The following is an 8200-nucleotide window of genomic DNA, read 5'->3' on the forward strand; positions in this document are numbered from 1 at the left end:
CTCAAAAAAGAGAAATTTGGATCAAATTCGAACTAGTAACTAATCCCAACATTGACGTATTGAACAAACTCATATACGCTCTCAAATATCCTTGATCGTGAGACATATAATTGTCACTATAAATAAGAACCATAATTCCATCGTGATTAATATTGACATAATACAAGTAAGTGGATCGATCAAGTAAAGTAGCCCAACTGATATGGAAAACCAACCCAAGGGAAAGTATGGAACGGATTACCTTGATGATCAAGATCAAGAGTAAAGAAAACTCGTTTCTAAACTCGTGATTCGAATCACTCCACAAGAGGTTTGATCAATACCACTTGAAAAGAAAACTCGTTTCTAAACTCGTGATTCGAATCACTCCACAAGAGGTTTGATCAATACCACTTGAGTCCTACATGCAAGTTCTAAACACAAGAATTTGCAAAGAAAGTTTAGCTCTCAACAAAGCTAAAATAGAAATTCTATTCTTAATTCCAAAATCTGATGTCTAATCAAAGAAAAGAAGGCTTTATATAGCCCTTACAACCTTAACCTATGGATATATAACTCCCAAATTAAATGGGCTAGTAAATGAAAAATACTCATAACCTCCATATTAAAATGGCTAGTTAATGGTGGAATATAGTAACCTATGTGGGTTACAATATAACCTTAACTCCTATATTTAAAACTAGCTTAAATATGACAAACAAATATTTAAACTATAATAAAATAATGCAATTAATAAAATGTGCTTATTGACTCATCCTTGGACTAGTTTCATAAATTCAGTGGAGTTCATTAAATGCAACTTAAAGTGCATTTAATTCATCTTTTTCTTGAAGCTCAACTTTGCACAACATATAAGGGAGGTCTCCAGCGTCTTCTAGAATTTTCTTTAATGAGCTCACCATAGCTTGAATATAACTGTATAAGATTTGTTGTAGCTTCTTAGCTCTCGTCCTTGTAATTGGACTATCAGGTATGGAAATTCCTTGGTCGTGGTTCATATCACCAACTCTAAAGAAAAAGCATTATTGATAGTCCAAGACCATACATATGGATAGATATAACTACTATTTATTTGATCAATAGATAGATAGATAAACTGAAAAAATCATAACTATACTAGACAATCAAATACTCGGAAAAGAGTACATACGTCGAAGGGTTTTGGTGAGGTCGGAAAAAGAAAGTAGAAGTCCCACTCCTATTAAGATAGGAATTGAAAGTGAGATGAAAGGTATGATCCATGAATATTGATACGTATATTCCATAAAACAAGTATATTTCATTCCTAATTCATTTTTCTGAGTCACCAGCTCTTATCTCTTTTCAAAAAGATCAGTTACTAACAAATTATAATATCCAATATATAAACTGCTAATTTTCTTTATTATTATTAGATAGTATGCATTACACAAATTTCCCACTATAGAGCAAGAAGGAATGAATAATTAGACGAAAAACACTATTTCATTTTGGTATCAATCATAAAAGCCAGTCTACAAGTGGATCCAGTAAAATCAGACTGATTTGTATTAGATTCATTACGAATCATTGAACAATGAATTTGATAACCTTATTAGTCGATGAAACCATAGGACTCTATGCTTCGTCAGAAAAGGAAGGGCATGATAGCTACTTTTTTCCTGTATAACAGAATTATTAGTTACTCGTTGGATTTATTTGAAGCATTTACCATTAAGTGATTTATATGAATCATTACTATTTCTTTCATGGGGTTTCTCCATTATTAAACTATTTAAGCGCAATAACTGCACCAAGTACTATTTTTCCCTAAGGTTTTGCTACTTCAGGTTTTTTAACTGAAATGCATCAATTCCCACTATGAGTTCCCGCTCTCCAATCTCATTGGTTAATGATGCAAGTCAGAGTGATTCCATTTCCAAACTCTATCTATAAGAATTCTTGGTAAAAAAAAAACAATCATCATTTATTAAATGCGTTATTTTCCTTTGATTCCAATACATGAAGGAAGAGAACTTAGTCTAGGGTTTATCTTTTTAAGCATAAGTATTCTTTCAGGGGCCGTATGGGCTAATGAGACATGGGGATCGTATTGGAATTGGGATCCAAAAGAAACTTGGGCATTTATTACTTGGACCATAATTGTGGCCTCTATGGGTTTTCTTATAATTTGGATATGCTATTTTGTTTGGGGTCAATCTATTAAGGATAGAGATCGCAGCAAACAACTCTCGTGGTCCCGAATCAAGAAGAATTTGGAACATTAAAAAGCTTCTATCCATAGAACATCTGGCGTAACATAGATAATAAATAAATGGGAGTTAATATGAGATTCCAATTGCCATGTACCAAAGTAATTAGTCATTTTCTCATTACAAGAGATTTTTGGCTGGTAATTATTCCAAGACTATTAATTCCACAACAAAATTGCTCATACCCGGCAATGCAAGGGAAGCCATCGAAAAGATACTAAAAGTCGTGAATCTTTTTGGAATTGGAATAGCCATTCCGCCTATTTCATCGAGATAAACAAGACGTATTCTATCATAACTTGTTCCCGCCAAGAAAAAAAGAAAAGCGCAGCGCCAATAAATCCATGAGAGATTATTTGTAAAATAGCTCCATTCAGTCCCCGCTTATATATAGAACAAATTCCTATAATGATGAAACCACCCATATATATGAGAGACGGAGGAATAAGCTATTCTTTGTTTTGAAATTGCGTTGACCCGAAGATGTTGAAGCTGCATAGATTATTTGAATTATGCCTACTATGATCAACCAGGGTGAAAAAAGAGAATGGGCGGGGGGTAATCCATATTGATCCGAACCAATCCATATGCTCCCATTTTGAATAAGATTCCGGCTAGAAGCATACAAGTACTGTAATGTGCCTCTCCGTGGGTATAGGGTATAATCGGTGATTTGACAGAAAAAGCAATAAGAAATCCGATATTTCATATTATTTCCAGTGCTATAGGATACGATTGATTAGCCGATGTTTCCAAATTGAAAGTTGGTTCATTAGTTAGAACCATATAAACCGATACCCAGAACTCCCATTAACAAATGAATGGAACCTCCTGTAGTGTACAAAATCCACTTTGTAGCTGAATACAACCGTTTCTTTCCTCCCCACATCGATAGAAGTAGATAAACGGGAATTCATTCTCACTCCCACATGAGAAAAAATAGTCAAAGGTCTCGAGCAGAAAATGATCCTATTTGACCGCTATACATTGCTAACATTAGAAAATGGAATAATCCGAAATCTCGAGTAACTGGCCAAGCCGCTAAAGTAGCTAAAGTGGTGATAAACCCCGTCAGTAAAATAGGTCCTATGGAAAGGCCATTCCCAATCTCCAGTCAAAATCAAAAAAAGGGATCCATTTATAATCCTCTGTCAGTTGCATTAATGGATCGTCTAATTCGAAATGATAACAAAATGCATAGGTTGTTGGAAGGAGCTCGAGTACACAGATACATATCGTATACCTTTGAATTACTTGATTTCCTCTATGAGGGAAAAAGAAAGAAAAGTCAGAAACCCGCAAATATTGGAAAAACTACAACTGTTGTTAACCAAGATACACTTGGACTAAAATAACAGATATATACGTATATTGATTTTAGAGCACGAGTTTTTGTCGGTAAAAAGGAAGGAAAGAAAATAGATGATTCAATCAAGGGGAGGGGGCTTTTCGAGAACGTATCAATAAGCTAGACCCATGCTTCGAGTCTTTCATGCCATAAATAAACGCGAACTCTCAATCAATCTGTCGGACAGGCATATTCACATCTCTTACAACCAACACAGTCTTCTGTTCTTGTGGAGCTGAAGCTATTTGCTTAGCTTTACATCTGCCCCAACCAAGGTCTCATTTCTATTCTAATACATCTGTGGGGCAAGCTCGGACACATTGAGTACACCCTATACATGTATCGTAAATCTTTACTGACTGTGACACATGATCATGGAGTATCATACAGATAATTTGACTTGATGAATATCAGAATTTATCTGAGAAAGAAATACTACTTATTCAACAAATTCGATTGATTGATACGAGTTTCTTTTCTGTTACGAGAAATTGACGAAACAATAGCTGGGCCAATAGCTGCTTCAGTGCAATAGCTATAACCAAAATTGAGAAAATATTCCCTTTGGCTACTATCAAGAAAATGTTACGAAATTCATACATATTAACTGCATTCAGTATAAGCTCAAGACACATAAGGGCCCTAACCATATTTTGGCTCATGATCAATCCATAGATACCGATAGAAAAGAAATAGGCACTTTGAATAAGTACATGTTCGACCATGATTGACCAACTCCTTATCAATTCCGATTCATTTCAATATGAACAAAAATGTAATAGATTCCATAAAAGTACAGAACAAGGGAATATATTGGTAGTCGATCGAATAAAAGAATTTAGCTTTTAGACAAAAACAATCTTCAAATAGAATTGAAGGGGAATGTGTGCGATAACATAGAACAAAGTGGAATTTATGCTATTTCTAACTAAAGATTGATTACTGGCGAGCCACGGCAATTGCGCCGATCAAAGAAAGCAGCTAAAAGAATGATCGAAATTAGTTCAAATGGAAGAAAAAACAGATGTTGATAAATCAATTCCAATTTGTTGACTATTACTTATTAAGGCTCTAGAATCAGGTTTGATCTTGTAGTCCAAATAATCCCATACCATTACTGATATGAACCAAGAGACATCAATCATACAATATGCTTCAATGAAGATGAGAAGAAAATATTATTGAAATTATCAAAAGATATTTCAATTCATGCCACATTGAAGAAGAATGAAGTTTCATGTTTTGAATTGAGGGTGGATTACAATTTTAGAGTAATTTAGAGTTATTGTATTTCATTAATGTATTTTAAGACTTTTAATTTACTTTAGGTTACAATTACATAATGGTTAATTAAGGCCATTAAGAATGAATGTTACAACTCTTGGAATGCCTTTAGTGGTTTCATTTTGAGGCTATATAAAGCCATATATGTTGTTTTTGTAAGAGACTTGAAAAATGTAGTAAAAGAAGCATTTGTGCTCTTCTTTAGCCAATGGCTAAGTTTCTTTGCAATTCTATGTAGTTTAGGTTGCATGTAGAATCATTCAAGCTCGACGTGATCAATCTTGCTTGTCTCGGATTCGAATCTCAAACAAGTGTTTGAGATATTTGATCAACAAGAATCATTCAAGCTAGACATGATCGATCTTGCTTGTGGAGTGATTCGAATCTCAAACAATGTTCTTGTCTTGAGATATTCGATCAACAAGGTAATTCGAACCTTACTCCCCTTGTAGTGGTTCCTTATCTTATCATTTGGTATCAGAGCTTCAGGCTCAAGATCGGATATATGTTTCCTTTGCATTTTTTTTTTTCAATTTGATTTTTATTTATTTTTATCCTTTTAGTTTTTAATCGACCCAGAATTCAAAATTCAATCTTTGCTCTATTTCAAATTTTGAGAGGTGAGAATGAGAGCTTCATTTGTGTAACTGAGTTTAAAAAGAGTGGCCTAAAATTCCTTGAGTGTATACACGTGAGAGAGTGTTGTGAGGTCCTTTGTATTTCCATAACTTATTTTTTGCAGCAAAGTTTCACAAATAGATTCGAGGACGAATCCTCTTGAAGAAGTGGAGAATGATATGAACCAAAAGACATCAATCATACAATATACTTCAATGAAGATGTGAAGAAAAGGTTGTCAAAATTATCAAAAGATGTTTCAATTCATGCCACATTGAAGAAGAATGAAGTTTGATGTTATAAATTTTGGGTGGGTTACAATTTTAGAGTTATTGTATTTCATTTATGTATTTTAAGACTTTATTTACTATAGGTTACAATTACATAATGGTTAATTATGGCCATTAAGTATGAATGTTACAACTCTTGGAATGACTTTAGTAGTTTCATTTTGAGGCTATATAAAGCCATGTATGTTGTATGTGTAAGAGACTTGAAAAATGTAGTAAAAGAAGCATTTGTGCTCTTCTTTAGCCAATGGCTAAGTTTCTTTGCAATTCTATGTAGTTTAGGTTGCATGTAGAATCATTCAAGCTCGACGTGATCAATCTTGCTTGTGGAGTGATTCGAATCTCAAGCAAGTGTTCTTGCCTTGAGATATTTGATCAACAAGAATCATTCAAGCTAGACATGATCGATCTTGCTTGTGGAGTGATTCGAATCTCAAACAATGTTCTTGTCTTGAGATATTCGATCAACAAGGTAATTCGAACCTTACTCCCCTTGTAGTGGTTCATTATCTTATCAATTACGTATCTACAATAGTAGTCATTAGTGAAACAAAAAGACTTGTACAAACCTTCAAAGTCACTCCATTCCCAACGGTCCAAAGATTCAAATCTGAGGAATATTCTTCACCCTTCATGAACATCACAGCAAATATGATTAAAACATTTATAACTCCCACGTAAATAAGGAGTTGCCCGGCAGCTACAAACTGGGCGTTTGCTAAAATATGGAATAGAATAAGGATAAGGATATAGAAAGAAGAACCAGTCCCAACGATAAAGCAAGTCCTCAAAACTCGATTGGACTAAGAGAAATCCATAAAGAAGTTCAGTTCCTCGATGGTCATACAAATTAATCGACGAGTTAGAACGCCGGGAGAAAGAAGAAGAAGAAGAAAAAGAAGACGAAGAAGACAAAGACGAAGAAGACAAAAAAAAGACGGCGCAAGATCATCAAATTCGTTCAAGAAAAGCCAAACGTGTCGTAATTTTGACCGACAATCTAAACTTTGAAGAGAAAGATATTGATATCACAAATACTTCTGATTCTGACGAATCATTAGACGAAATTGTTTTGCTACGGTATTCCCAACTATCGGATTTTCGTCGAGACGTAATTAAAGGCTCTATGCGTTGTCAAAGACGTAAAACAGATATTTGTAAACAGCTTCAAGCAAATGTACGTTCTTATCTTTTTTTTGACAGACAAGCCCATTTTGTCTTCTTTTGATATTCCCGGAATAAGAAAAATGCTTTTTAGACCTTGGATATGGAAAAACACAGAATTGACTATTTCGGATAATACACAGGAAAAGACAGAGATGAAACAAAAGCAGTGATGATAAGAAGAGCCAAGGAGGAAGAGAAACAAACATGTCTAGAAAGAGCAGAAACGTGGGATAAGGCACTACTTGGTCAAGTAATAAGAGGTTGTTTGTTAGTAACTCACTCATTTATTAGAAAATCTATTGTGATACCCTCATTGATAATAGCTCAAAATCAGATCCGTATACTATGTATTTGAAGGTACTGACTCGTACAAGGATTGGCAAAATTGCAAGCAAGAAGGAAATGCATATAAATGTCCCTATAATGGTGTTCAATTATCAGAAAGAAAATTTCCACAAAATGGGTTAACAGAGGCAAATAAAGATCTTATTTTCTTTTCGTGTGAAAGCGCGCGACATATTTAGGTTACCTAAATATGTCACTGAACATCTCTTTTTCTTCAAAATGCAATACAGGATTATTTTGTTAAAGTTGTTGGAGCACACGATTCCATCCTGACTTCAATCTTCAAACACTATTCCGCAATAATGAATGGAAAAACGGGTTAAGGGGTCATTCTCACTATGATTTATATCCAATTAGATGGGCTAAATTATTCCCATAAGAATTACTATATCCTCCATTGAAAGAGGAGAAAGAAATCTGGAGATGCTGATAGTTCCCAAGGAGTTCCAGTTTCAGAAAGAATTCTTAAAAGGGGGAATATTGATTATCGAGCCTGCTCGTCTGTCTGTCTGTAGAAAATGATGGACAATCTCTTATGTTTCAAACCATAGGTATTTCATTAGTTCATAAGAATAAGTACCAAATCAAAGATATCAAGAAAAAGGCTATCCTTATAAGAAGAGTTTTGCTGAATCCATTGCAATACATCAAAAAACGAATGAAAATAGATAGAACCAGCAATCAATCATTATGATTTGCTTGTTCCGGAAAATCTCTTATCCCCTAGAGGTCGTAGAGAGTTCATCATTCGTCTTTGTTTCAATTTTGGGAATAGGATATCCATAGAAATACAGGATTTGACAATGCAAATCAGGTCAAAACTCATGATCAAGCATCTTGATAGATAGAAAAATAAACTAAAGAAATTCAAGTTCTTTCTGTGGCCCAGTTATCGATTAGAAGATTTAGCTTGTATG

General features: G+C 34.3%; 1 pseudogene; it reads left to right on the plus strand.

Annotated features, from left to right (window-relative positions):
* Positions 1-3394: 3394 nt before the first annotated feature.
* Positions 3395-7471, plus strand: LOC111472930 (annotated as a pseudogene).
* Positions 7472-8200: the final 729 nt, after the last annotated feature.

The sequence above is a fragment of the Cucurbita maxima genome, unplaced genomic scaffold, assembly GCF_002738345.1.
Source record: "Cucurbita maxima cultivar Rimu unplaced genomic scaffold, Cmax_1.0 Cma_Scf00093, whole genome shotgun sequence".
Classification (NCBI taxonomy): domain Eukaryota; kingdom Viridiplantae; phylum Streptophyta; class Magnoliopsida; order Cucurbitales; family Cucurbitaceae; genus Cucurbita; species Cucurbita maxima.